The 26,279-nt window shown below is 52.1% G+C and overlaps 1 protein-coding gene and 1 long non-coding RNA gene across 2 annotated transcripts in view; one reads left to right on the top strand and one right to left on the bottom strand.

The window, feature by feature from the left end:
- Window positions 1-15,004: 15,004 nt before the first annotated feature.
- Window positions 15,005-16,057, bottom strand: LOC308342389. Its single transcript, XR_013966781.1, has 2 exons — window positions 15,540-16,057; window positions 15,005-15,429 (listed from the first exon to the last, which is right to left on the bottom strand). It is a non-coding gene; the product is annotated as an uncharacterized lncRNA (long non-coding RNA).
- A 3,888-nt stretch (window positions 16,058-19,945) lies between these two features.
- TRAPPC9 (trafficking protein particle complex subunit 9) overlaps window positions 19,946-26,279 on the top strand; it is a 510,796-nt gene continuing 504,462 nt past the window's right edge. Inside the window, exon 1 of the mRNA XM_080803019.1 lies at window positions 19,946-20,071. The gene's annotated coding sequence lies outside the window, so the exon portion shown is untranslated. The remainder of the gene's footprint in view (window positions 20,072-26,279) is intronic.

Genomic DNA, 26,279 nt, shown 5'->3' on the forward strand with positions numbered 1-26,279 from the left:
TGACGAAAATGTCGCGATCAGGGGCTTGCAGCAAACTCACCACATATGACCCGGGAGCACAGGTTCAGTGTTTAATTCAGCATCTGCAGTGACTCTAATAATTGCCACCCAAACCCAGCATCAACTGCGTTATCAAGCAAAAGGAAACAAATGTGCTTGTGCTTTTGTGATGAGAAGGCCGTCCTCCCTTCTGCCTGGACTCGTGGCCTTCTGTGAAACGGTGACATCTGGTCCTCCCGACCTCGGATCACAGCCCCTTGGTGGTCCCGCAGTCCTTCATGGGCTGGCTGCTGGCACCTCGGGAACGTTCCTTACCTTTGTGGAGCCTCTGCTGCCTCACCTGTAAAATGAGAATAAGGCAGACTTGGGGGAGAGACCGTGGTGGGCCCGCCCCGGGGCCCAGCGCAGACCTCGTGCTGTTGTCGCACTCCCTGCCACCGAGCTACCCCCAGCAGTGGTCGACCGGTCAGTCCTCCCGCGCCCATTCTGTGCAGGGTGAGACGGGCTCAGAGCAGCCTCGAGGCTCACACACAGAGTCAGGTTGTGAAGCAGAGGGGCGCCGCGCTGGCTCAGACAGAGAGCCTGCGACTCTTAATCTCAGGGTCATGAGTTCAAGTCCCACACTGGGTGAGGAGACTACTTAAAAAAAAAAAAGGGAGTACCTGGATGGCGTAGTCCATTGAGCATCGAACTCTTGGTTTCGGCTTGACTCAAGACCTCAGGGTCATGGGATCGAGCCCCACGTCGGGCTCAGCGCTCAGCATGGAGGCTCTTTGGGATTCTCCTTGCCTCTCCCTCTGCCCCACCAGCTTGTGCCCACGCACGCTCTCTCTCTCTCATGAATAAATAAATCTTTTAAAAAAGCGGCGCTTGGTTGGGGGGAGGGACGCTCCTGGTTAAATGTCTCAGTTGGTGAAGCATCTGCCTTGGGCTCGGGTCATGATCTCATGGTCCTGGGATTGAACTCCCTGCTCTATGGGGAGCCTGCTTCCCCCTCTCCCTCCCTGCGTGCGTTCCCTGTCTCACTCTCTGTCTCATATACATAAATAAAATCCTAAAAAAAAAAAAAGAGAAAAGAAGAGCAGAGATAAGATGGGATTCTGGGCCGGCCGACGCCAGAGACCGGCTTCTTCCTCCTGCAGGTCCCGTGTGGCTCAGTCCTCCCGGCCCTTTCTGCACCTGTTTCGGACCTTACAAGCCCTGTTCCGTTCACCTTGGTCGCTGGTCCCCACGTGGCCGAGCGCTTCTTCCCCGAGCTGCAGCCACAGACCCACCTCCTTTACTGGAAGCTTCGGAAATAACGATTTCCCGTATCCCCTCCACGACGTCCGTGTTCGTGTTCGTGAGCTCCCTCCCGAGTTTCCCCTGGGCGGGTCCGGTTTGGATGTCCCTTCTTGCCCTCTGTCGGGTCCGGTGTCCTGCATTTCTGTCTGCTGTGAAGGCGTCCTTCTTGCTCGTTTCAACGACTGCTCCTGGTTTATAGACCAGTAGAAGGACATTGAATTAGTGGTTGTGCGTTACAGTGCAGTTACGGAATATTTTTCTTCTTTCCCTCATTTTTAGATTTCTTGCAACGTATTAAAAAAAAATGGCAGGGTGCCTGGGGGGCACAGTCTCTTGGTTTCAGCTCAGGTGATGATTTCGGTGTCATGCGATCGAGCCCCTCGTCAGGCTTTGTGCTCAGCACGGAGTCTCCCTGGGATTCTCTCTCCCTCTCCCTCTGCCCCTCCCCACTCACAGGCACGTCTCTCTCTCTCTCTGTCTGTAAAATAAATAAATCTTTAGAAAAATAGATGGCTAAAATGTCAACCCTCACTCATCGATGTATTGACTTCTTAGCCATCCCATGTCAGCACGTCCGTTAGCACGTGTCGTGTTTGAAACACAACACCTGTGATCCCTTCTAACCCATGCCTGTGTCCAAGGGAGGGAATAGTACTCTGACATTTTATCTCACTTCAACGCTGTGCCTTTGGCAAGTATAAGGCCAGCCTCATGTTCTGGAAAGCAGTGACTGTTTCTGGTTTGTGAGCCTGGCATGGGGCCTGACACGTAGTAGGTGCTCAGCAAATGTTCAGAGAAGGAGAGCAGCTCACTTAGTCAAGATGTAGTTCCCCTGGGGAAGGGATTTAAGGCCCCTCCACAGTTAATTTCAAGGGATCCAAATAGAGATCAGAGAAATAAGGTTTTAAAGTTGATGAAAAAATGTCTTTGGATTGGGACGCCTGGGTGGCTCAGTTGGTTAAGTGGCTGCCTTCGGCTCAGGTCATGATCCCAGCGTCCTGGGATTGAGTCCCACATCTGGTTCCTTGCTCAGCAGGGAGCCTGCTTCTCCCTCTGCCTCTGCCTGACACTCTTTCTGCCTGTGCTCGCTCTCTCTGACAAATAAATAAATCTTCAAAAAAAATGTCTTTCAGTCAACAGTTGGGGGGGAAATGCTGTGGCCACAAGGCCAGAGAACACTCCTCTCTGAGTGCTTTAAATCGATCCACCCAGGGCTACTCTCGGAAACCATCTTCTCCCGTCTTATGAGATCAACGATGTGCCTTTTAGTGAGAGCTCCCTCATCACCCAGGCAGGAGAACACAGAGTTCTGGCTTTGCTACGAACTTTCCATGGAAATACAATTTTTTGAGTGTTCTCTCCTGAATCTATACTGAAGGTATTGACTAAAGGAGATTCATTTCAGGAGCGAGAAAATAAGGGCACAAATTCACCTGGACCAGCCCTGCTGCTCTAGGAGTGTGAACAATTATGCAGATATCTGGAGATGGGCGTCCACGCGACTTGCCTGCTGGTTCTCCTTCACAGCATGCGGTAGGCTGAATTATGACCCCCAAAGATGTTCCTGACACAACCCCAGAAACCTGTGAACATGTGAGGATATGTGGAAAAGGGGAATTAAGGTTGCAGATTAAATTAGGTTGCTCATCACCAGACGTTGACATAGGGAGATTATCCAATATTATCCGATGTGCCTAGTGTTATCTCCAGGGTCCTTAAAAGTGCAAGTGGGACTCAGAGTCAGAGTCATCAAAATCATAGACAGAAAGTAGAATGGTGTTTGCCAGGGGCTAAGGGGAAGGAGGTTTGGGGAGTTCATGTTTCATAAGTACAGAGTTTCAGTTTTGCGATCCGAAGAGAGTTCTGGGGATGGATGATGGTGAAGGTGGCTTGACAGTGTGAATGGGCTTACTACCACTGAGCTGGACTTAGAAATGGCTCTAGACCAAACACTATTCCATTGTAGTTTTTTTTTAATTTTTTTTAAAGATTTAATTTATTTATTTGACAGAGAGAAAGAGAGATCGCAAGTAGGCAGAGAGGCAGGCAGAGAGAGAGGAGGAAGCAGGCTCCCTGCTGAGCAGAAAGCCCAACGTGGGGCTCGATTCCAGGACCCTGAGATCATGACCTGAACTGAAGGCAGAGGCCCAACCTACTGAGACACCCAGGCGCCGCTCCGTCGAAGTTTTTAAAACGGTACATTTTACTTATGTGAATTATATCTCAATTTAAAAAAAAGAAGTGTGAGACTAAACAACCCCTTTTTCCTGCCTCTGGGTTTGACATATGGTGGTGTGATGCCTGGAGCCACTGCAACCATCTTGGAGTCATGAGGGGCACTGGACACACAGAGGGCAACCAAGCACTAAGACTGCAAGCCCCAGGGCCCTCGATGACGATGACGAGCCCCTGAAATAACGGACCTCCTCCTGACTTCTTGTGATGTGATGTAGTCCACGTCCTGATGTCAAAGCTGCTCAACAATCTTTCTGTTCCTCGCAGCCAGAGCCTCCCTCCAAAACCCCTGAGCACACTCTGTACTATCTATGGTCTCTCCTGCCAGACGGGCAAGTCTTATTTCCGACTGGCCTGGACGAAAAGGTGCTCCTGCTACGTCTTTTCCTCTCCTGCTCTCTCCTTTCTTCGCCCACCGTGACATCCTGAGGCCAGTGCCGCCTCTCTGGCTGTCCTTGCCGGCCCCTCCGGGAGCCTGTGTTAAGACCGGCTGAGGTGGGGCGCCTGGGTGGCTCAGTGGGTTAAGCCTCTGCCTTCAGCTCGGGTCATGATCCCAGAGTCCTGGGATCGAGCCCCACGTCGGGCTCTCTGCTCAGCGGGGAGCCTTCTTCCCCCTCGCTCTCTCTCTGTGTGCTGCCCTGCCTACTTGTGATCCCTCTCTCTGTGTCAAATAAATAAATAAAATATTAAAAAAAAAAAAAAAGACCCGCTGAGGCACTGGCCCCAGGGCATCAGAGTTGACCAAGTGCCTCTACCCCCTTCCTGGGAGCAAGCCCTGGGCCTGACTGCAGAGCCCACACGGGCCCCGGCACGTGGCAGGTCCCCAGGAGTCGCTTATTGAGTGGACGAAGGAGGTGAGGGTAGCTTCGTTGAAGTGCGTGTGATGTCGTCGAGTCTGCGTCTGTCAGGACGTGGGCGATCCGGGCAGCAGTAGCAGCGAGCAGACCTACTGTGTGCAGGGGCCTTTCACTCCCACAGGTGTCCCGAAGGAAGCGTCCCGGCTGCATTGTACAGATGAGGCGGGAGGCTCGTGCCCACGGTGACACAGCCGCCAAGCAGACAGGCAGGATTCAGACACACTTCTCGCTAACTCTGAACTCTTTAAAAGAATACTGGTACCGGGGCACTGGGGTGGTGCAGTCCGTTAAGCGGCTGACTCTTGATTTCGGCTCAGGTCGTGATCTCAGGGTCGGGGGATTGAGTCCCGCTTCAGACTCTGTGCTCAGTGGGGAGTCTGCTTGGGCTTCTCTCTCCTTCTACCCCTCCCCTGACTCACGCTGTCCCTCTCTCTAAATTAAATAAGTGAATCTAAAAAAAATGTTTAAGAGATTACTAACAGCCACAGCAAACCCTTACGTGGGCGTCACCGTGTGCCAGCGACCCTGCTGACAGCCCTTAGGGGCGCTGTGTTAGCCCCCGCGCATAGACCAGGAAACTGGGAGCCAGAGAGGGGAACGTCCCCCAGCTGAGTGGTGGCGTCCCGCGTGGGAAGTCCCAGTGTGGGAGGCTGGGGTCACCGCAGGCCACTGTGGGCCCCTGCCCCCAGGGGGCTCTGGCTCACCACACTGCGCCTCCCTCCCCCACCACTCCCAGCAGCAAGGCCAAGTGTGTACCAGCGGGACGTGGGGCGGAGGACAAGCGCCAGTCCCTAAAGTGATTTCAGCCTCGCAGCCGCTCACATTCCAGGCCAGTGCTGGGGTTGGGGGGGGGGGGTTGGGGGAGCTCTTTGCCTGCCCTCGGAGAGCTCCCAGGCGGGGGGAAGAGGCGGGGCTGCCCCCACCATGACAGGTGCCCTGAGCACGTGAGCCGGGTCCCCTGAGAGTGGTGCTCAGGGCAGAGGGTGGAGTGTTCCAGAAAAAGGGACAGAATGGAGTGCAAAGTGGCCATCAGACAGTGGGGAGGACGTGCTAATCCTCCACACCAGCCCCACCGGGAGGCGCTGGGGGAGTGTGCCTAGGCTCACACTGGCCTCTCTGGTGTTTGAAATCTGACAGACCTGGTTCTGCCTCTTACTAGGACTTTGTCGGTGGACGCACCACCTCCCTTCTCTGAGCTGTAGTTTCCTGGCGCTAAGTCCAGGGTAACCTGTCCACGCAGGCCGGTGTGAGGATCGGGAGTAAACACGTCCAGCCCATCACGCGTTCCTAAATGCCAGCCATGTGCTGTCACTGAGCCTGTCCCCCTGGGGGCTGGCGTTGGCGTGCTTCCTGCCCGTGGTGGGATGAACAGTGGCCCCCAAGATGCGGGGGGCCCCCTCCCAGAGGCTGTGGATATGCTCCGCTGCAGGGCAAAAGGGACTTTGCCGAGGGATCAAGCTCCCGCCTTGAGTTGGGGAGGTTATCCAGGTTTATCCGGGGGGCCCAGCACAGGCACGGGAGCCCACAAATGAGGAAGAGGAAGGCAGGCGTTGGACAGGTTCGACAGCAGGGGAGGCAGGAGAGCTGGCGCAGTGGTAGGGACTCCACGCGGATTTCTGGCTTTGGGGGATGGGACAGGAAGCCTCCGGAGTGGACCTGGACCCCTGGGGCAGCCAGCAAGGGAGCAGGGTCTCAGCCCTAAACCTGCCAGGACCTGAATCCTGCCCGCAACTCTTTCCCTGGTCTGCTGGACTCGAGCAGGACCCAACGGTAAGACGATAAATTTGAGTGGTTTTAAGCCTCTAACTTCGTGGCAGGTCATTATGGCCACCACGGAGAAGGAGCACCGTCCTCGGGAGCCACGGCTCGGCGCCCGTCTCTGCCCTGAGCTGCTGCACCGGGCCCCGCCCGCCCGCCCGCCCTGCTCTCCCAAATCGGCGCGAGGACCATTTTCCACTGTCTCTGACTGGAACACGGGCCGGACGGTGGAGCCTTGAACAGGCCAAGCAAATTTGGCTTTGTGCCCAAATAAAGCTCTGGTTATGAGTGTACTTGCTTAAAAAGAAAAAAAAAAAAAAAAGCCAAGTGCTGACCCACTTTTTCCTGACTGCTCTGGCTCAGACATGTCTCTCTAAAAGGAAATTTATTTCCAGCATACACTGTTCCCAGAGCTGACATCACCCACCTCAACTGGAAGGAGAAGTAATTGAGAGAGCTCTCAGGGCTGGCCCCCAACATCTGATAACGGAGCAGAAGTTCTGCAAAAAACTCGCTTTTTTTTTTTCTTTCTGTCTTTGTTTCTTTCTTTTTTTTTTTTTTAAACTGCATCAGCCTGGCCGTGGACAGGCTGGAAGTTTGGCGTGAGTCAGACCCTCTAGGCGGGAGAAATGCCGCATGGTGTCTGGCCCACCGGGCAAGGTCCCTGGGTGACCCTGCAGCTCTCCTGGCCCGGGCCAGGCCCCGTCGGGGGAGAGCGTGGACTTGGAAGCCGGCCAGGTTCTGCATCCATATGGGCTTTCCTCTCACTCACAGGGAGACCTCGTGAGCAGCCTCAGTGCCTCCATCTGTCAAATGGGAGTTGTAACCCTTTCCTGTTGCTGGGGTGACAAGTCACCGCCACTCAATTTCTTCAACAGGGCAGATGTGTTCTCTTAAAGTTCTGGAAGACAGCAGTCCTGAAATCCAAGGGCCCATGGGGCTGGGTTCCCTCTGGAGGGTCTACAGGAGAATCCATTCTTTGCTTTTTCCAGCCTCTAGGGGCGTCTGCCTTCCTTGGCTTGAGGTCCCATCCTCATCCTCACAGCTGGTGGTAGAGCAAACTTTCCTTGAACCTTCAAGTCATATTCCTGGGGCACCTGGGAGGCACAGTCGGTTAAGCATCCGCCTCTTGGTTTCGGCTCAGGTCATGATCTCAAGGTCATGAGACTGAGCCCTGCATCAGGCTCCCCGTTCAGTGCGGCGTCTGCTTCAAGTTCTCTCTCCCTCTCCCTCTGTCCCTCCTGCTTGCACTCCCTCTCTCAAATACATAAATTTAAAAATAAAGTCATATTCCTCTTCCACTTCCTGTACCAGATTTTATTTATTTTTGACTGATCATCTGACCTGGTTCCGTTCGATAAAAATATCTAGGGGCACCTGGGTGGCTCAGTTGGTTGGGCAGCTGCCTTCAGCTCAGGTCATGGTCCCAGCGTCCTGGGATCGAGCCCCACATCGAGCTCCCTGCTCAGCCGAGAGCTTGCTTCTCCCTCTCCCTCTGCCTGCTGCTCTGCTTACTTGTGCTTTCTGTCTCTCTGTCAAATAAATAAATAAAAATATTTCTTAAAAAAAAAAAACTACACAAATTGAAATAAAAAAGAAAGAAACTTCCAAAGCCCAGAAATTCTTAGAATTAGAATGTTTTTCTACTTTGTTGATTTATTGTTAAAGTTGCTATTGGCACACAATTGACCAAAACATCACAAATATATTATAAATTTTGAGAAACATTAAATTGACATAAAAGTTTTATCAGAAATAAATCTCATAATAAAATAAATGTGTTAAAGTTATTTTATGAATCCATAAATACTTTTCTTCAGGTAAGCGCTAAGCCCAACATGGGGCTTGAACTCAGAGACCCGAGGTCAAGAGTTGCAGACTCCGCTGACTGAGCCAGACCGATGCCCCAAATATTTTTTGCTTGAATGAGAAAGACTGAACACCAGTCTTATCTCTCATTTTAGTTTTTGCGTGTAAATGTTGAGAAACAATACGTAGATGGTCCGTGCCTCTCAATTCTCCTGACACCTATAACAAAAATCAAATGCTGATATAAGACCAAAAATCATTTGTAGTGCTTGATCAGCTAACAGCTCCGCAGGACTTTCTCCAGTTTTGTTGAAAAGAAAGTAACTTAAAGTAGTCAGTTTGCAAAATGATTTGTTACCCGGTCATCAAAATCATTCATGCACTCAATTTCCGGGCAGACTACCAAAGTTCAAAATTTCAGGGCAGTGCTACCAAGAATTAGCAGGTGGCTCTTAAGTATACTTGTTACTCTTTGACTAAGAGACATCCTGTTTAACCCAGAGTACTCAGAAGAAGCTGGGAAAATTGAAATATTGTTAGTTCCAGCTCATCTTTGCCAAGTAAAAAAAATAATGTTAATTTACAGTATCCAATAATATTTTAGGAAATGTCCATGAAACTCATTGTCTACGGAGTCCGGAGTCCGAAGAATGGGTATGAAAATTTTTATAAAGTTACATGTGTCTACATATAACACTGAACGTCAGAAGCAAAGTGAAACTTTTTTTTTTACAAAAAGAAACTTGACCTCTTCTTCATTGAAACCATGCAAAATATGCAAATGAGTTACAGTTTGAGCTGGGGAGGCGTAAAAATAACTCACAGACCCTTTCTCACTGCTGAGAACAGTAAAGACCAACAAAAGGCTTTGTCGAAATTGTTTCTCCCCGGCACACTTTTTACACATCTCAAAAGTTCTGATTGTAAAAAAGAATTATCCAACGCTTAGAAATGAGGCCGAAAGCTTACCATTTGCTTTTTCCAGCCTCTAGGAGCTCGAGTAGTGGAATTTGGGACTTTACTTGAGTTCTGAGGGCAAGGGTTCAATTCTAGAAATCTGGTAGAAGTGCAGGATTCCTGGCAAACCAATGTTGTCTGGTAGAGATAAGATTACAGTCCGAAACATACGACTTTGTTTCGTATTCACTTTGCAGTCTTGTTTCTGTACTAATTCTTCCAGGGTGTTTATATTCGCTTCTCCTTCTTGTAACCTTTTTTGGAGACAGTTCTACTAGCTGTTGCCTTCGGGAGCAGCGAAGTTTGATAAAGCTTCATTGTGCGTATTTGCTACCAGCTTGACTGAGCACCTTATTACCTATAACAACATGTTCCCATTTTAAGTGTGGAATTCCGGGAGAGCTGAATTGAATGAACACACCTGCAGAGACGGCACAGACATTTCCGTGAACCCAAAACGTCGCTGTGCTCCTTTCCAGTCAACGTCATTCTTGGCTGCAGGCAACACAGGGTCCTTCCATCACGGGACGGGAGATCGTCTTTTCCGGAGTCTCAAGTACCCGGAGGCATTTGCTCTTCCCTGTCGGACTTGCTCTCACCAGCACCCCGAGGACGGTCCCCAACCCTGCAGCACAGATCGGTACTTTGTTCCTTCCTAGTTACTTCCCATTTGTGACACTTAGGAGTGAGGCCACTGTTACCGTCCCAGACCGGAGTTTCCGCTCCTCTTCCTAAGAGGGAAACAACTGGATGCCACAGGACGTGCACGTGTGGGGCATGGAAATGGCCAAACCTTATACTGGAGCCTTGGTAACATGTTCTATTCCTGCTCAAAACATTTCTCTTGTTTGGGTGTCTGGGTGGCTTCGTTGGTTAAGCGTCTGCCTTTGGCTCCTGTCGAGATCCCAGGGTCTTGGCATTGAGTCTTGTAGGGGCTCCTTGCTCAGCGGGGAGTCTGCTTCTCCCTCTCTCTGCAGCTGCCCCTGCTTGTGCTCGCTCGCTCTCTGATGGAAAAAGAAAAAAAATCTTCAAAACGTTTCTCTTGTTAACCTTTTGCTGGTCTGATGTACGGTGCCCCAGACAAGGATCTAGAAAGGGGACAGATGGGTGTTTTTCCCTGACCCAGGCACGCCCCGGGAGCTGAGCCTGGGAACTTCCAGGCAACTTCGGGGGAGCTCTCCCCAGCTCTCGCCTTTCCAGTCTCTGTCTCCTCGGCAATAGCGAAGCCGTGGTCTTCGGGCGACCCCTCTCTGGGCACCCCAGGCAGGACTTGGGCGATCCCACTGAGCTCCTCCTCTTCTGCCGGCGCTGCCTGCTGCCCGACCCGTTCTTTCCTCCTCCCAGTTTTCTAGTTGTGGACGGGGAGGGTCCGTCTGAATGCCGCTGTCCTCCCTGTATTTGCTTTTCACTTTTTGAAAATTACACTTTTACATAATTGTTAGATAGCTATGGAGCTAAGGCCTGAGGCTTTGCCAGGAAGTGTCTTCTCCACTTTGGACATTACCGAGTTTTTCTCTTGGCTCTTAGAGACTCTCCCTCGGGTTGGGGGTGGAGGTTCATTTCTCCCAGGACAGAGGTAGTCTCAGGGAATTCAATTTAAAGAAAGCGTGCATGCGGACTTTGTGATTTTCAATGGGGAGACTGAGTCCCTTAAAACAAGGAGACAAGGCACAAAGTTCTTAGTGTCTGTCATGTAGCACTCCGTAAGTGGTGGCTGTTACTAGCTCCACATGATAAAGGGAGTGAGCTTTACCTGAACGACTTTCTTTGGAGCGTGCTGCTTCCTCCCCTGAGGCCCCTGGGGCCTTCGTGCTGTCCTTGCTGGCCCAGGGTTTCCGGTTCAGGCCTGCTCCCTGGCCTCCAGCCCATATTCCAACATCATTGCATTTTACTCACTTAACAACCTTCCACCGAAGCCCTTACCCGTCCTGGTTCCTGTACTAGAGGCGAAACTCACAGACCCACGCATGGGTCAGAGACGTGTCAACCAAAGCACAGGGTGGGTGGGGGTCTTACAGCAGAGAGACACAGCAGGCTGGGGGGACCCCTGAAGACAGAGTCACTTCCTTTGCTTACAGAGTTGGAGTTGGGACAGCTGCAGAGGACAAAGGATTTGGGTTCATTTTTTTAAAAAAAAGATCTTATTTATTTATTTGACAGAGAGACACCCAGTGAGAGAGGGAACACAAGCAGGGGGAGTGGGAGAGGGAGAAGCAGGTTTCCTGCCAAGCAGGGAGCCTGATGCGGGGCTCGATCCCGGGACCCTGGGATCATGACCTGAGTCAAAGGCAGACATGCTTAACGACTGAGCCACCCAGTTGTTTGGACTTGAATTCAGATTGGAAGAGCAAGTAGAAATTTGCCCAGTGGGCACAGTAGGGAACAGAAAGAATAGAATCTGTGAGAACCCAGAGGGGTGGGAGGAATGGCATCCAGAAAACCGAACCAAGGGTTGAGGCTGGACGGGTGTAGACTGGGAGCAATTTTTAAAAACCACCTTATTGAGATCTAAGTCACAAGGCACCCCATGCACCCATTTAAGAGGACCATCCATTGGTTTTTAGTATGTTCAGCATTGCACGAAACTACGGGGACCCGTTTTTGAAGCCCTTGTAAGGTCCTCTAGAAGGTAGTGCTCCTGGGGCTCCCTGAAAGGACTTTTAGGGGTTGCGTTGGTACGTAAGGACTCACTAGGCGAAGCTGGGGCAGCATTTGGGTCCGGGCAGAAAAGAAAAGCTAGAGCAGTGTTCCCCGGGATCGTGAGGGAGGGAAGCAGCCTCCGACCCCCCCACAAGCTGCGGCTTCTGTAACTGAGGCTGTGTCTTAACGTTCAGAGAAAGGGGTCAAGAGCGTGGCCCTGGACTAGGCTGGGCTCCCAGAAGTCCTCCCCTCCGGGAGCCTTGCGAGGCTTAACGGAGCCAGGCAACTTGTACGGAATGGATTTCTTACGCTGCCCCAGCAGTGATCTCGATGAGAAGATGATGGGAGGAAATTGGTCTGCACGTACGAGCTGTTCTTCCCTTTCTCAGGCCGTGGAACTAGCTGCTCTCCAAACCCGACTGTGCTTTTAAAAAATACACATTTTAAGGTCACACCTCTGGTGTTCTCATTCAGTACCTCTGAGTCAGCTCAGGAAATCACGGTGTATTTTTAACTGCTTGGCCTTTCTTTGGAATTCTCTTTTTAATGATTTTTCAACAACTGCAAACTTAAGTCTCAAGCACAGTGCGAGTAACTTATTCCTCAACCATTTTCGTGTAAGTGGTTGACCTGTGGTCCCGAGATCCCTAAAGAGGTTAGTGCGTATTTTCCACAAACAAGGACATTCTCCTGTGTGACCACAAGACAGCCACCAACAAGAGGGCATTGACATTGATAACATTAGTATCATCTGATCCTCAGACTGGCTCCAATCAAGTCACCACTGTTCCTTTTCTTTTTCTTTTTTTAGCAAAATGATCTCATCCAGGATCATGTGTGACTTTATTTGTCCTGTTTATTCTTCTCTAATCTGGAATGGTTCCTCAGTCTGTCCTTGACTTGCAAGACCCCAACACTTGCTTTCGAAGATCACAGGGCAGCTGTTTTTGGGAATATCCCTAATTTTGCCTTATCTGTTGTTTCTTCACGATTAAACCCAAGCCATGCGTGTTTGGCACGGAGATCGCAGAAGTCATGCTCTGCTCCTGACTACGCTCTATCAGCTGCTACATGATTTACATTCGTCCCGTTAGCCTGGAATCAGTTTGATCTGAATCCTCTTTTTAATTTTTTCGTAAGTAATCTCTGCTCCTAATGTGGGGCTCAGACTTAGGACCCCAAGATTGAGAGTCACATGCTCTGACTGAGCCAGCCAGGAGCCCCTCCTCTTTTTTTTTTTTTTTTTAAAACTGAGATGTAATTGACATAGAACGTTGTATAAGTTCAAGGTGTACAGCCTGTTAACTGATTCACCTAGATATTGCAATAGGGTGCTACTGTTGTGTTAGCTGGCACATCCCATCCCCTGATGATCATTTCTTTTCTTCTTGTGGTGGGAACACTTACGATTTAGTTTCTCAGCAACTTTGCAGTGTATGGTACAGCCCTGTTGACTATAATCAACTCATTCATCTTCTGATTGCAAGTTTATACCCTTTGGCCGACACCTCTGCAATTTCACCGACCCCAAGCCCCTGGTAACCACCATTCTGCTGTTTCTGCAAGTGATTGGAATTGTCTTTCTCTGCTTCAGAGAAAGAAGTGAAGAAATGGCAAAGGTATGGATAACGGAGGTTAAAATACCCTTCCACTTGATCGAAGTGTTTTGAATAATTCGATCGATGTTGTTGGAGTAACTCAGATAAATCCTGTATCAAGTTGTCAGAGAGCAGAGACAGAGCTTCAGTCTTTCCTTTAAAAATTAGCCTTCATGCTTGGGGCACCCGGGGGACGCAGCTGGTTAGGTGTCGGACTTTTGATTTCAGCTCAGGGTTGTGATCTCAGGGTCCTGGAATAAAGTCCATGCTCAGTGCTCAGTGGGGAGTCTGCTTGGGATTCTCTCTCTTCCTCTTCCCGCTCCCTTTTTTCTCTCAAATAAAAATTTCTTTTTTTAAAAAAAGATTTGATTTATTTATTTGACAGAGATCACAAGTAGGCAGAGAGGCAGACAGAGAGAGAGGGGGAAGCAGGCTCCCTGCTGAGCAGAGAGCCCGATGCGGGGCTCGATCCCAGGACCCCGAGATCATGACCCGAGCTGAAGGCAGAGGTTCAACCCACTGAGCCACCCAGGTGCCCCTCAAATAAAAATTTCTTAAAAATAAATTAGTCTTAATGCTGTAATATTTAAGATACACAAAAGGTATAAGGAATACTATATCTTGAATTACAATAACGTGATATATAATATACAACATATATTTCCAACTGGATTATTACATATTATTTTATATGTAATAAAAATGCAAAATATATAATGTAACATAATGTGAATTCTCAAACCATCTAGTACAAGAATTCAGCTAAATCTCTCGTGAGTTCTTCCCTAGCTTTAGTCTGGTCTAAATTTGCGCAGAACTGACTGACCCAGGCTCCCCTGACAAACTGACAAAATCCAAGGTTTTGGAGGCAATTTAAGGCAATTAGATCCTAACTCAGGCCAGACAAGGATTTTTTTTTTTTTTTTTTTGAGGCGCTACTAAGCTTGTTCCGCCATCTGGCGGCCACACTTGGAATTGCAGTCACTCATGTTTCCCACCCCCCATCCCCACCTTCTCAGAAGTTTTCTTAAAAAAATTCCCCCCCACTGCAGCACCTGGGTGGCACGGTAGGTTGGGCGTGGGACTCCTGGTTTTGCTTCCGGTGGTGATCTCGGAGTTGTGGGGTCAAGCCCCGCGTTGGACTCTGCGCTCAGTGGTGGAGTCCTCTTGGGGTTCTCCCCTCTCCCTCCGTCTTTCCTCTCGTTTACCGGTGCACACCCTCTCTCTCTCTAAAATTAATCTTAAAAAATGATTTTTTTTCTTAAACTTGATTTCGAAATGTACAATCTGAGAGGGGGCAGGGAAGCCATTGAGGGTCTTCAGCTGAGTCCTAGGGGCACAGTTTAAGACATTTTTTTAGGGGCGCCTGGGTGGCTCAGTGGGTTAAGCCTCTGCCTTCGGCTCAGGTCATGATCCCAGGGTCCGGGTCCATCTTGGCATCGGGCTCCTTGCTCAGCTGGAAGCCTGCTTCTCCCTCTGCCCCTCCCCCTGCTTGTGTTCCCTCTCTCGCTGTGTCTGTCAAATAAATAAAATCTTTAAAAAAATAATTTTTCAAAAATGTAAAATCTGATTTTCTTAATTTGGATATATTATAACTGATCGTTAAATCTCTGGTTTTACAAGTGACCACCACACACTGGTGAAAACACTTAAGTATTAGTTGCTCACATTTATAACTTTTCAGTCTTTGATGTATGTAGTGTGTGTGTGTGTGTGTGTGTGTGTGTGTGTGTGTGTGTGTGTTTGGGGATGTTTTTCTTCACTGACTCCAAAACTTACTGCTAGTATATGAGAGCCGCTAATGTAGATGCTAGCACAAACAAGAATCATGTCAATGTCAAATAAACAGTGTTTCTAATAAAACTCTGTGAAGCAGGAAACCTCTTTATTAATCTATAAAAAAAGGAGCCTAATGGAGTCAATAATACTTCTGGTCACCTATTATCTGCTAGATGATCACGTCATTTCTGAGAAAATGTCACAGTGCCTTTGCATCGTTTGAAGTATAGTAAGTTAGTCATTACCCAGCTGTGTGATAATCGTTCTTGAGATTCCTGTGGATGTTAAAGTCACCGGTGAGAGTCTGGTGGGAAAAGGCTCATTATGTAATTTCAAAGTATCTTTTCACCAATTACTCATTAATCACAACAGAAGTCATGCATTTGCGGCGGAGAGACAGCAGATTCCACCTTAGCCAAGTGGTCCAAGTTACCCTTTGGGACAAGCCAACAGCATGTGCCCGCCGACACTGCACGCGCACGGGGCTCAGCTTACGTCGTTCCTATGGCGTTCTGCAAAAAATACATAACCTGAATGTATTCATGGGAAAGGATCAGATGAGCTCAAATTGAGGAACATTCTAGAAGACAGCCGGCTCGTAGTCTTCCGGCACATTACAGACCTGAAAGAGGCTGAGAAACCGCTCCCGATGAAAGAACACTGACAAAATGCAGGCCAGCCGAGGGCCCCGCGGGGTCGCGGACGGGGAAACAGCGCCCGAGCACACAGCTGGGGCCTACTGATGCGCCAGCCCACGACTGGGGTACACCATGCACCCCTCCGTGCCCCGGAGAAGACGGCACAGACCTGGGAAGAGCGGAGGTCGCTGGCGAGGGCGACGGGAGTCCTTCCGCCGCCCGTGCGGGTTCTCCGCGACGGCAGTGCCCCGAGCAGGGGTCCCCGCGGACGAGGAGCCGGAGTTCCGACAGGAGAGCGCGGGCCCTGCGCGCGGGGGCGCACGGAGAAGAGCTCAGGGCCCGGGGCAGAGCCGCGGCTCCCGGCGGGCGCAGGGGCCCGCGTACTCCGGGCGGAATAACCGCGGCCCCCCCGGAAGGCCTCGGGTCCGCTCCCGCCCGCGGCGCGCCCACCCGCGCGGGGACCCGGCAGCGGCCGACGCGCTCGCGACAGCAGGCGGGGCTCGGTTTCCAGGGCGACGGGAGCGGAACCGCGGGGCTCGCGCGCGCACGTCACTTCCGGCCGCTCGTCGCGGGCCCTCCCGCCCGCGGGGGCTTCCGAGCGGGAGCCGCTCTCCTCGGGGAGCGGGGCGGTCGCAGGGGGCCGGGAGCAGCCGACCGGACTGTGGTCCTGCGGGAGGTGCTGTGGGGGCGCGGGCGGGCCTGGCTCCCGTCGCCCACCAGAGGCTGTCAGAGGCGACCGGATCCGGAGCATGCGCACTCTCGCCGGCGCGGGCTCGGGGAAATCCACTGCTCCGGGATTTCCGCGCAGCCGGTGGGAGAGCGGAGGGGCGCGCTGGGGGCGTGGCGAGGGGGGCGCGGTGCGCGAACGGAGGCGTTGATTGGTCCGTTGGGAGCCCCGCGGGGAGCCGCTGTCCACCGCGGGGGGCTCTGCGGCTTCATTCACTCGCTCATTCACAGAACGGATCGATCCGCTCGGCCTTCCCGGGAGCGCGCGTGTCCGTGCGGGGGCGGGGCGCGGGGGTCCGGGACCCGGCTGGCCCCCCAGTGCTGTCTCCCCGTTTCCGGCGCCACCTCACCGCCTCTCCCCTGCACTCGTGCACCGGGAGGCGACGGCCGCTCCGCCCCCCGCAGGGACCTCGCCTGAGAGTTCCTGCCCCGGGGGTCCCGGTTGCCCTCGGCAGGGCCCGCGCCGGGAGCCTCGTCGGTGGCGGACGCTCCCGGGTCCTCGCGGGGGCTGTGAGGCCTGGAAGGAGCTTCGGGGCTTCCCCGGTGTGGGGCCCCGGCTTTGCCCCGTATCAGCTCCCGCGACTTCGGGCTTCAGGGACGCCTCCGGCTGCCCAGCGCTGGCCGAGGCCGTTCTTAGCTGAATCGAGGCTGAATGACTCTAAGGGGAGGGAGTTCGTCGACTCAGACCAGAGGTTCGCTCCCGCTGCGGACCCGGTGCAGCCGACCCGCCGGGGTGGACGGGCTTGTGCGCGCCTCGTCCGGTTCCGGCGCGGCGCGGCGGCTTCTTTGTTCCACACTCGGCAGGGGGGGATGTCACTGCTCAGTCCCCTCGAATTAGGACGACCGGTGTGTTAAGGATTAAATGAGACCTTTGTGACAAGCGCGTTGCACGTTACCTGCCAGGCGAGTGGACGCTACCGCGACTGTGTTGTTTTGAGGGACTAGACGTGAGAGACCCACTCAGGTGGTTGGTTTTTCGTGCTGCTAAACACACGCAGGTAAGTAAGTGAGTCCTGCCCTCGCAGCTTGGGCGCGCGAAAACCTGCGGACACAGGGCGCAAGTGTTGGAGTGGACTGCGGGGCAGGAGAGAGCCCCCGCGCGGGAAGGAGTCAGAGACCCTCCCTAATACTGTTGGAGGCTCATGATGGGCTTTGCCCAAAGTGCCCCAAATGTCACCCAACCAGAACAATTTTAGCCAAGACAACAGGCATAATCTGGGACTGTTGCAGGCCAATCAAGATCTGGGGTCACCCTATCCCAAAGCTGTATGAGTAGCATGTGACGTCATTAAAGTGGAACTTCAGTCTGTTCCACTGTATCTCAAAATGTTTTTTCCTACCTGAATGTGTTGAGTCCTGGTGACAGCTTCATGAACTGATTATCCCCATTTTACGGATGAAGACACTGAGGTGGTGTCGTTGGTGAGGGATGGGGTGGGTGCTTTGCACTTTTTGACTCATGTTTTAGGGACAGTTCTCAACTCCACGAAGCCTCCGGGGCATTGGTTCTCATCTTTGGGACTCCATGAGTTGATGATTCAGGGAAGCCTCAGATTCTGCCTCGTTTTACTGGTGAACTTTCTTTTTTAAGGATTTATTTCTTTGCAATCTCTACACCCATTTGGGGCCAGAACTCATGACGCCAAGATCAAGAGTCACATGCTCCACGGACTGGGCCAGCCAAGTGCCCCAACTGGAGAACTTTCTATTAGAGCTTTGTATCACCAAACTTTCCACCACCATTAGGACTCTTGTAGAGGATCTGGTGTGGGTGGGAGGTGGGACCTGGTTATTTTAGAGGTTCCTTCCAATCCAACTTGAAGTGTCTACAAACTCCTTGAGAGCAGGTTTTGCTATATTCTTTGAATTCTGCACATTCAGGTGAGACGCGCAGGAAATGTTAAAGCTATGAAAGGTGTAACTCCAGGAACCAGACAACCCAGGGTGCCCCCTTGGATCAGTTTAATACGAGCCCCTACCTTCTCTGACCCTCAGTCTTCAAACTGGTAAAAATGCAGGATAGTCTCTCTCTCACACAGATTTGCTGGAACAATAAATTGCTGTCAGTGAGCACATTGTAAACCGAAACGTTGTACTAAAATAGCAGTGTTTCCTTTTGCCAGCTTTCAGTATTGCTTTCTAAATTGCTTGCCTTATCCATTTATAAAGAAACTAGGGGCAGAGAAGGGCTATGGAAAGAGCACAGGCCATGGCATCAGACAGCCCTGGATCTGAATCCCTAAATGACACAAGCCACTGTGCAACCCCAGCCAAGTGGTGTGTCCTTTCCGGACCACAGCACTAAGAATAGTACCTTGCATGGAATTTAGGAAGACGGAGCTACATAGTGGAGCTCTGTTCCCCACACACAGACCTCCATCGAGTGTGGCTCTTGTAATGTCTGTTTTCTCTGTCAACCTGCATTTTTAATGCCACAGAGCAGCCCCCATGGGCATCCTTTTGTGGTGTGTTGGAGGCACTCTCTCTCAGCACCTAGGGACCTCGGTTGAAAACACTTCCCGGTTCTCCGGCTCGCTGGAAATCTGCTTCCCCTGCTTTGCTCTGAAGATGTGTTCTGCTTATAACTCATTCCTGCTCTTTGGAAAATAGTTCAGTAAAAAATTGGTTTTCCACTGACTCCGGGCAGGGATGAGGGATAGCATATTATTATTTTGTTAAAAAATATGAATGAATATTTTTGTTAAAAAATATGAATAATAAAGTCATAAAACAGCACTGACCCATAGCAAAGAGTCAATAAATGCTTGCTGGCTGACAGCAAAGATGATGGCCCGTTTTTTCCGTGTCTGCTGTATTTGGTGAGGGCACGATTCTTGTCTTCCAGGACATTGAACTTTTTTTTTTTTTTAGAGTAGGTTCCATGATCAACGGTGTGCCTTGAACTCGGGACCCTGAGATCAAGAGTTGCCTGCTCTACCGACTGAACCAATGAGGCGCCCCTGAAAACATTTTTTATTTGAAAAAACAACACAAAGCTACACAAGGAAAGAGCGTCTTTCCCCGCCACCCCCTTCCCTCGGCCTTTTTGGGAAGGTGATGCTGTTGACAATGTCCTTTCCAAATCTTCCCAAATGTGCTGTGGCGCTCCGAGGTCCGCACGTGAATTCCGCTTTACGCACTCATTTTTAACACGGAAGTTGAAATCCCAAAGTGGCTTTTGGCCTCGGGAACAGCGGCTCCCCACTCGCTCTGTGCTCGGCCGCTGCGCCCAGCGCCAGGAGCGGCTCCAGCCGGGAGACCTGGGGACCCGGCTCTGGCGCCCCCTCCCCGCCCCAGCGCCCACGGCTGCGCGGAGAGCGCGCGCGGGAGGCTCGCCCGGCGTGCAGAAGGGGCCCTCGTCCAGCCACGGGTAGTTCCACGCTAGCGCCCGAGGGTGCTCGGTCTCCGGGGCGCAGGGGCCGGTCGCCCCCAGCTCCCCAGCGCCCAGAGCTGCTGAAATCCGAGCTGCGCGCCACGAGGGTTAGAAAGCGGCGCCGCGACCGCGCGGGCCCCTCTCTCGGCGCGCGCGGCTCTTCCCCCCCTTCCAGCCCTCCTCTCCGCTCTTCTCCGCTCCTCTCCCCTCGCGTCCAGCTCCCCGGCTTCCCCGCGTCCCTTCCAAAACCCGGAGCGGACAACCGGCCCGGACCGCCCCGAGCATGCGCAGAAGGGTGCCGGCGCGGCCGCGGGTCGGAAGCGCCCGCTCTGAGGAGGGGGAGCGGTCGCAGAGGCTGCTCCGCCCCGCCGCCCGCCAGGCCGTTGGCTCCCGCTCCGGGCCCGGGCCGCCGGCTGCGTAAGTGCGAGGTGGGGGGCTGCGGGCCGGGGTTCGCCGGCGGCGGGGGGGCTGCCTGTGTGTGGCGGCGAGCGAGGGCGCGAGTCAGCGCGCACCTGCCGGGCCGGGTCCACTTCACCCCCGACCCCGGCCCCGGAGCCTGCCCGGCGCCCGCTGCTCACCTGTGCCGGGCCGTGCCGGCACCTGCCGCCCTGCGGCCCCGGCCTTGCTCCCCGCGGCGCGCGGCGGCGCCCCCCCGCCCCCCCATTCCGCTGCCGAGTCCCGGCCCCCGGGCCGCGTGGGGTCGTGGGGCCCCCGGCGCGCGCTGGTCTCCCCGCAGGGCGGCCCGGCCGGCCGGGGGCTACCGTCCTGTCCCGGTCACCCTCGCTCTCCTCCGGGTCGAGAGTGCCTGAGACCCAGCTCAGCGGCCCCAGGCGCTGGGTGCGGGGATGGGAGCTTCCGTGGTCAGCCCCGTCCGCCCCTCGGGCGCCGTGGGGAACGGAGCGAGCCCGCGCTGCGCTTGTGGCCGTCCCCCCTCGCGGTCCGCGCGCGCTGCCCGGGCCACCGCACATGCCTTCTGACCTATACCCTCTGGTGGTCGGAGAGGCTGCTCGTTGGATCCCGTGCTTTTACAGCGACAGGGACTAAAATGTGGACCGCAGGGCTGGCCTTCGTTCCCAGTGAGCCCAGGGCAGGGCCGGGACAGGCTGCCTGCATCGGCGCCCCTCCCCCGACTCTAAACTAGTGACTGTCAGTGTTTGAGAAATAGTGACCGCCACTTCCTCGTCCAGCCCAGCTAGTACTTGTTAAGGTGAAAGGACCGCACTCCGGCGCGAGGTGGGAGACCCAGGAGTCTCGCCATACTCGAGATCCGGCAAGCCTGTGTGCGTGTTTTTCTTAAACCGCGTGGCAGAATAGTAGTGGAGAGGGACGAACGGTTGTCAAGAAATATTTTTTTAAAAATAACTGCTTTATTGAGATAGCATTCACATACCACAAAAAACACCCATTTGGAATGTAGGGTGCCGTGGCTTCAGTACACCCACCGTCGGGGCCATCCCCGTGCCAGCACGTTTTACCACTCCAAAAAGAAACTCACACTGGTTGGCAGTCCCTTCTTATTCTGTCCTGCAGCCCCCACAGCCGCTCATTTACTTTCTGTCTCCAGGGGTGTACATGATGTGGACGTTTCATCTAAACAGAACCTCACACTGTGCGGCCTCTGGTGATTCCCTCCTTTCCCTGAGCATCCTGTTTGCAAGTTTCTTCCAGGCAGCGGTAGGATCAGTACTTTGTCCCCTGTTGCGGCTCAGCGATGTTTTCTGGTTGCATGGACCACATTTTGTTGTTGATTAGTTGATGGGCAATGGTGTTTCCATTCGTAGACTATTAAGAGCTATGAATATTTGTGGACACATTTTTGCATGGACATGTGTTTTCAAACCTCTTCGGTCCGTAACTAGGAGTAGAATTGCTGTTTTTATGGTACCTCTGCATTTAACTTTTGGGGGAGCTGCCATGTTGAAGAAATATGTTTCTGATTTTTTTAAACCATTTTATTTGTTTACTTGAGAGGGGAGAGAGAGAGAGAGAGAGATGGGGGGACGGAGGGAGGGCAGAGGGAGTGGGAGAACAGGCTCTTAGCTGAGCAGGAAGCCCAAAGAGGGGCTCAGTCCCAGGACCCCGAGATCATGACCTGAGCCACAGGCAGACCAGACCCTTAACCGACTGAGCCACCCAGGCACCCCTGTTTTTTGATGTTCTAATATTTGTGTTAGATTAGTCTCAGACACTAGAACTGGCTCAGTGCCAGGTCTTGTTTTGTCAGCTTCTCCCTAGAAGAAGCCAGTGGAAAAGCATGGATGCTGGCTCCGGGCCCCAGTCCATCACCTGCCGATTAGGACACCTCGAGCAGAATGACTGAGCCTTATCTCATCCATACGATTGAAGACAGTGATACTCTCTTCTTGGGACTGATGGGAATTCTAAACAGGACATGCGATAGAGAGCCCAGTGAATGTCCTCTCTCTACCTTACATGACAGATTTCCTCCGGTGTGAGATGCGTATTTTGAATTTGGGGTAAAAGTAGACAAGGAGTTTGTGATACTGAGCTGCTTCCGGGAAAATTCTTGTTTGAGGTTGTGAGGTTTATTGACTCGTGGCACACATTAGGTTGCTGGTGTCTTTTTAGCGCCGAGTCAGAACTGGAAGGGACCCAGAGGGCTCATTTAGTTCGGGGTGAGTTCGTTTGGATGTCATAGATTAGCAAATTCCAGAAAACTGGAGGGTCAGTAATGGGGATGTCAGTTTTCGCCCAGATGGAACAATGGGAAGATAACACCATCTACTCTCACTCACATTTCAGAAAAGCAAAAGAAAAAAAGAAGAATTTAATGCCAAAAAATATGAAAGTTCATTACCTAACCATAAATTACAATACTAGTTAATATTTATAAAGCACTTTCCAGGGGCGCCTGGGTGGCTCAGTCGTTAGCGTCTGCCTTCGTCTTAGGCCATGGTCCCAGAGTCCTGGGATGGAGCCCCGCCTTGGGTTCCCTGCTCTGCGGAAAGACTTCTTCTCCCTCTCCCACTCCCCCTGCTTGTGTTCTCTCTCCTGCTGTCTCTCTCTCTGCCAGACAAAAAAATAAAATCTTAGAAACAAAGCACTTACCAAATTTACCTGAGTTTAGTTTTATGAGAAGTTCATGCACTGTTCTACTTTCTCTCATTTTCTTTAGACTAGAGAAATTGAGCACCTGTCGTGAGACCTGGGCCCAGGACCTGCGTGCCTTATCTTCAGGGGGATCTGCAGCTGTAATACACTTGCCTCTCTGTGCCTCCTGTTCTCTGGCTCACAGAGGAAGGTATTTGCAGGAGCAGCAGCATAACCTGCTTGTGGAGGACGGGGCCGAGTCTGGGCTCTGAAACTGGTTGACCTGCTGACAACTAGACTGTGAGCTCCTTGAAGTTGGACCTTCTCCCTTTTTAACTCTTGAAAAACATTTTAAAAAAGATTTTATTTATTTCTTTGAGAAAGCGAGAGCATACAGAGGGAGAGGGAGAAGCAGGCTCCCCACTAAGCAGGGAGCCCGACTCAGGGCTCGATCCCAGGACTCTGAGATCAGGACCCCAGCCGAAGGCACACGCCCAACTGACAGAGCTGCCCATACGCCCCTAACTCTTGAAAAATTTTGAAATACAGACTCTAACAAAGTTGCCTGTGCTGTTTATGTGTAGTTTAAAGAATGGCAGAACAAGTATCTCCATCTGACTTAAATTCCGACGCTTTTCTCTGTCCCTAACTACACTCCTCTCTGCCCCCCAAGTAACCAGTCCCCAAATTTATTTTTCTTTATAGCTTTACTTTGTGTGTAAATATCCCTGAACAATAATTGTGTAGTGTTTCCTGTTTTTGAGCTTGATGTAAGCAGATTCTGCTGCTTGTACTGACCCATGACCTCCTTTATTTGCTCATCGCACTGTTAAGATTCTGCTGTGTTCCTGCAGGGTCACTCTGGGCCGCTCATGTTCAGGGTTCTGTAGTACTCCATTGCGTGAGAAGACCACAGTTTATTTGTCCACTGTCCTGACAGTGGACATTTGTGTCGTTTCTAGTTCTGGCTGCTGCTTCTTCTTCTTTTTTTTTTTTTTTTTTAAGATTTTACTTATTTATTGGACAGAGAGAGAGAGATCACAAGTAGGCAGAGAGGCAGGCAGAGAGAGAGAGGGGGAAGCAGGTTCCCTGCTGAGCAGAGAGCCCGATGCGGGGCTCGATCCCAGGACCCTGAGATCATGACCTGAGCCGAAGGCAGAGGCTTTAACTCACTGAGCCACCCAGGCACCCCTCTTTTCCTTTTTTTTTATTAAAAAATTTAAAAAAGATTTTTATTTATTTATTTGACAGAGATCACAAGTAGGCAGAGAGGCAGGCAGAGAGGGAGTGGGGGAAGCAGGCTCCCTGCTGAGCAGACAGCCTGATGGGGGGCTCGATCGGACCCATGGATCATGACCTGAGCCAAAGGCAGACACTTAATGACTGAGCCACCCAGGCGCCCCTCTATTTCTGGCTTCTAGGATCCTTTGTTTATGCTCCTGCCATCCATATGGCAGAGTTGCTCTGGGGGGGAAATTCCTGGGTGCAGGACGTACCAGTCTGTATGCCTGCTGTCCTATAGGACAGTTACTTTGATCTGTATCTTCGTAAACACTTGGTGGTTCTTGTACTTAAAATGTTTTGTCTGTGTAGTAGCATCATTTACAGTGGCCCAAAGCTAGGAGCAACCCTAGTGAGCTGTGATGAATGAATGGGTAAACGGTATAGGTATACAGTGGGCTGTAAGCATTGAAGAAGGAAATGCTGATTTCCTCCCCCAACACGGATGAAGCTTGAAGACCTTCTGCGTAGTGAAATAAGCTAGTCTCACAGGGACACAGAATGTGTGATTCCACTTACATGAGGGACGTGGAGCGGTTCAGTTCGTAGAGGCAGGAAGTCAGAATGGTGGCTGTTGAGGGCGGGGGAGAGCCGGCGTGGGGAATTTACCAAGTACAGAGGACCGGGTCGGGGGGATGGGGAACTTCTGGAGATGCTTGCCCAGCGGTGGGAGTGCCCTTAATGCCCTAGAGCCGTGCACCTAAAAATGGTAAATCTCATGTATGTTTTGCCACAATACAATTTTTATTTTGTCAATTTATTTTTGGTATGAAATGGCTTGTCACTATGGCTTTAATTAACTTTTTCCTGGTTCCCGTTGATGCAAAGATGCCTCTTTGAGCGTCTTGCCCATATCCTGACTGGGGCTCACCAATGTGTCTTCTGCTTACGCGGGGATGGCCCATTGTCTCGTGTCACGTACCGGAGAGTCTGTGCTTTCCTTCTGCCCTACAGCGGCACTGCTGTATTTCAAGTTGCCATGGACGTGTGGGTCTGGTTCTGGGGGGGATTACATTCCGGTTTTCTTTTTATCCTTGGGCCAGCCCTGCGCCGACTGCAGCTTTTTTTTGGTCTTTTTTTCCCCACAAAAAGGTACTGAAATATCATTCATCTGTCACACAGTTGACCCATTTAAATCTACAATATAGCGTTTTTTGGTGAATTCACAGAGCTGTGCAGCCATCACCACAGTTTTGGAACATTTCATTGCCCCCAGAAGAAACCCTGTATCCTGTCAGTAGTCGTAGGTGTATCTGATCTTGCTCTGGGAGGGAGCTAGGGGGGCAGGTGGGGGCATAAATGCTCTCCCCCTTGGTGGGTCTTCAGAAGTTTCTTGGCGATTCTGGACCATAAACTCGTTTGTTATGCTCCACCAAAAACCAGGTAGGAGGTCTAACCAGAATAGCATCAAGTCTGTATATCCAGCTGGGGAGAATTGATATCTGTCTCCCCTTTTTCCTCATGAGTGTACCTGGAACGCTGTCTCTTCGTCTGTACAGAGCCTGGGACATGGGAAGTCCTCGCTCAATGCTGGGGGCGTGAATGATGAGGCTTCAACCTTGTTCATTTCAACCAGAGCCTTTCACAGAAGGGAAAACCTCGGTGACACTATGTGACTCACGGTCACGCAGAATGACAGCCAGGGAGAGAAGCAGCTCAAGGGACTCGGTGGCTGCGGTCAGTTTTCTGCCACCTGTTGCTAAGGAGATAACAGCCTCCTTTTTCCTAATAACGTGTGCTGCTTGGCTCCTTTAAATGTCATTAATTCGGTCTTATCGGGAGACGGCTGTCCTTCGGTGGGCCTAGGTGTGATGTGAGCAAGCGTTAACAAAGATGTGTGTGTGGCAGCACTCGTGGCTTGTGTCCTGCCCGGCCCAGAGTGCCCGCTGAGCACATGCTGGGACAGGGAAAGTCACAGCAGAGTTGGGAACTTCTGTTATGACTCGAAATTCCCCACTTCAGTAACCCGTGGCACCTGGATAGAGCCCACCGTCATTTTGGTGATCCAGATCGGTGGGTTTGAGCCGACAAACTGAATGACTAGATGAAGCCTCATCGCATGGTGTGTGGAGGGAGGGCCGGTCCGCCTGTCCTCTGTCTCGGGGGGTCCGGTCCGCCTGTCCTCTGTCTCGGGGGGGCCGGTCCGCCTGTCCTCTGTCTCGGGGGGCCGGTCCGCCTGTCCTCTGTCTCGGGGGGGCCGGTCCGCCTGTCCTCTGTCTCGGGGGACCGGTCCGTCTGTCCTCTGTCTCAGGGGGGGCCGGTCCGCGTGTCCTCTGCCTTTTCTTCCTGCACT

The sequence above is a fragment of the Martes martes genome (genome assembly GCF_963455335.1).
Source record: "Martes martes genome assembly, chromosome: 4".
In the NCBI taxonomy this organism is placed as follows: Eukaryota; Metazoa; Chordata; class Mammalia; order Carnivora; family Mustelidae; genus Martes; species Martes martes.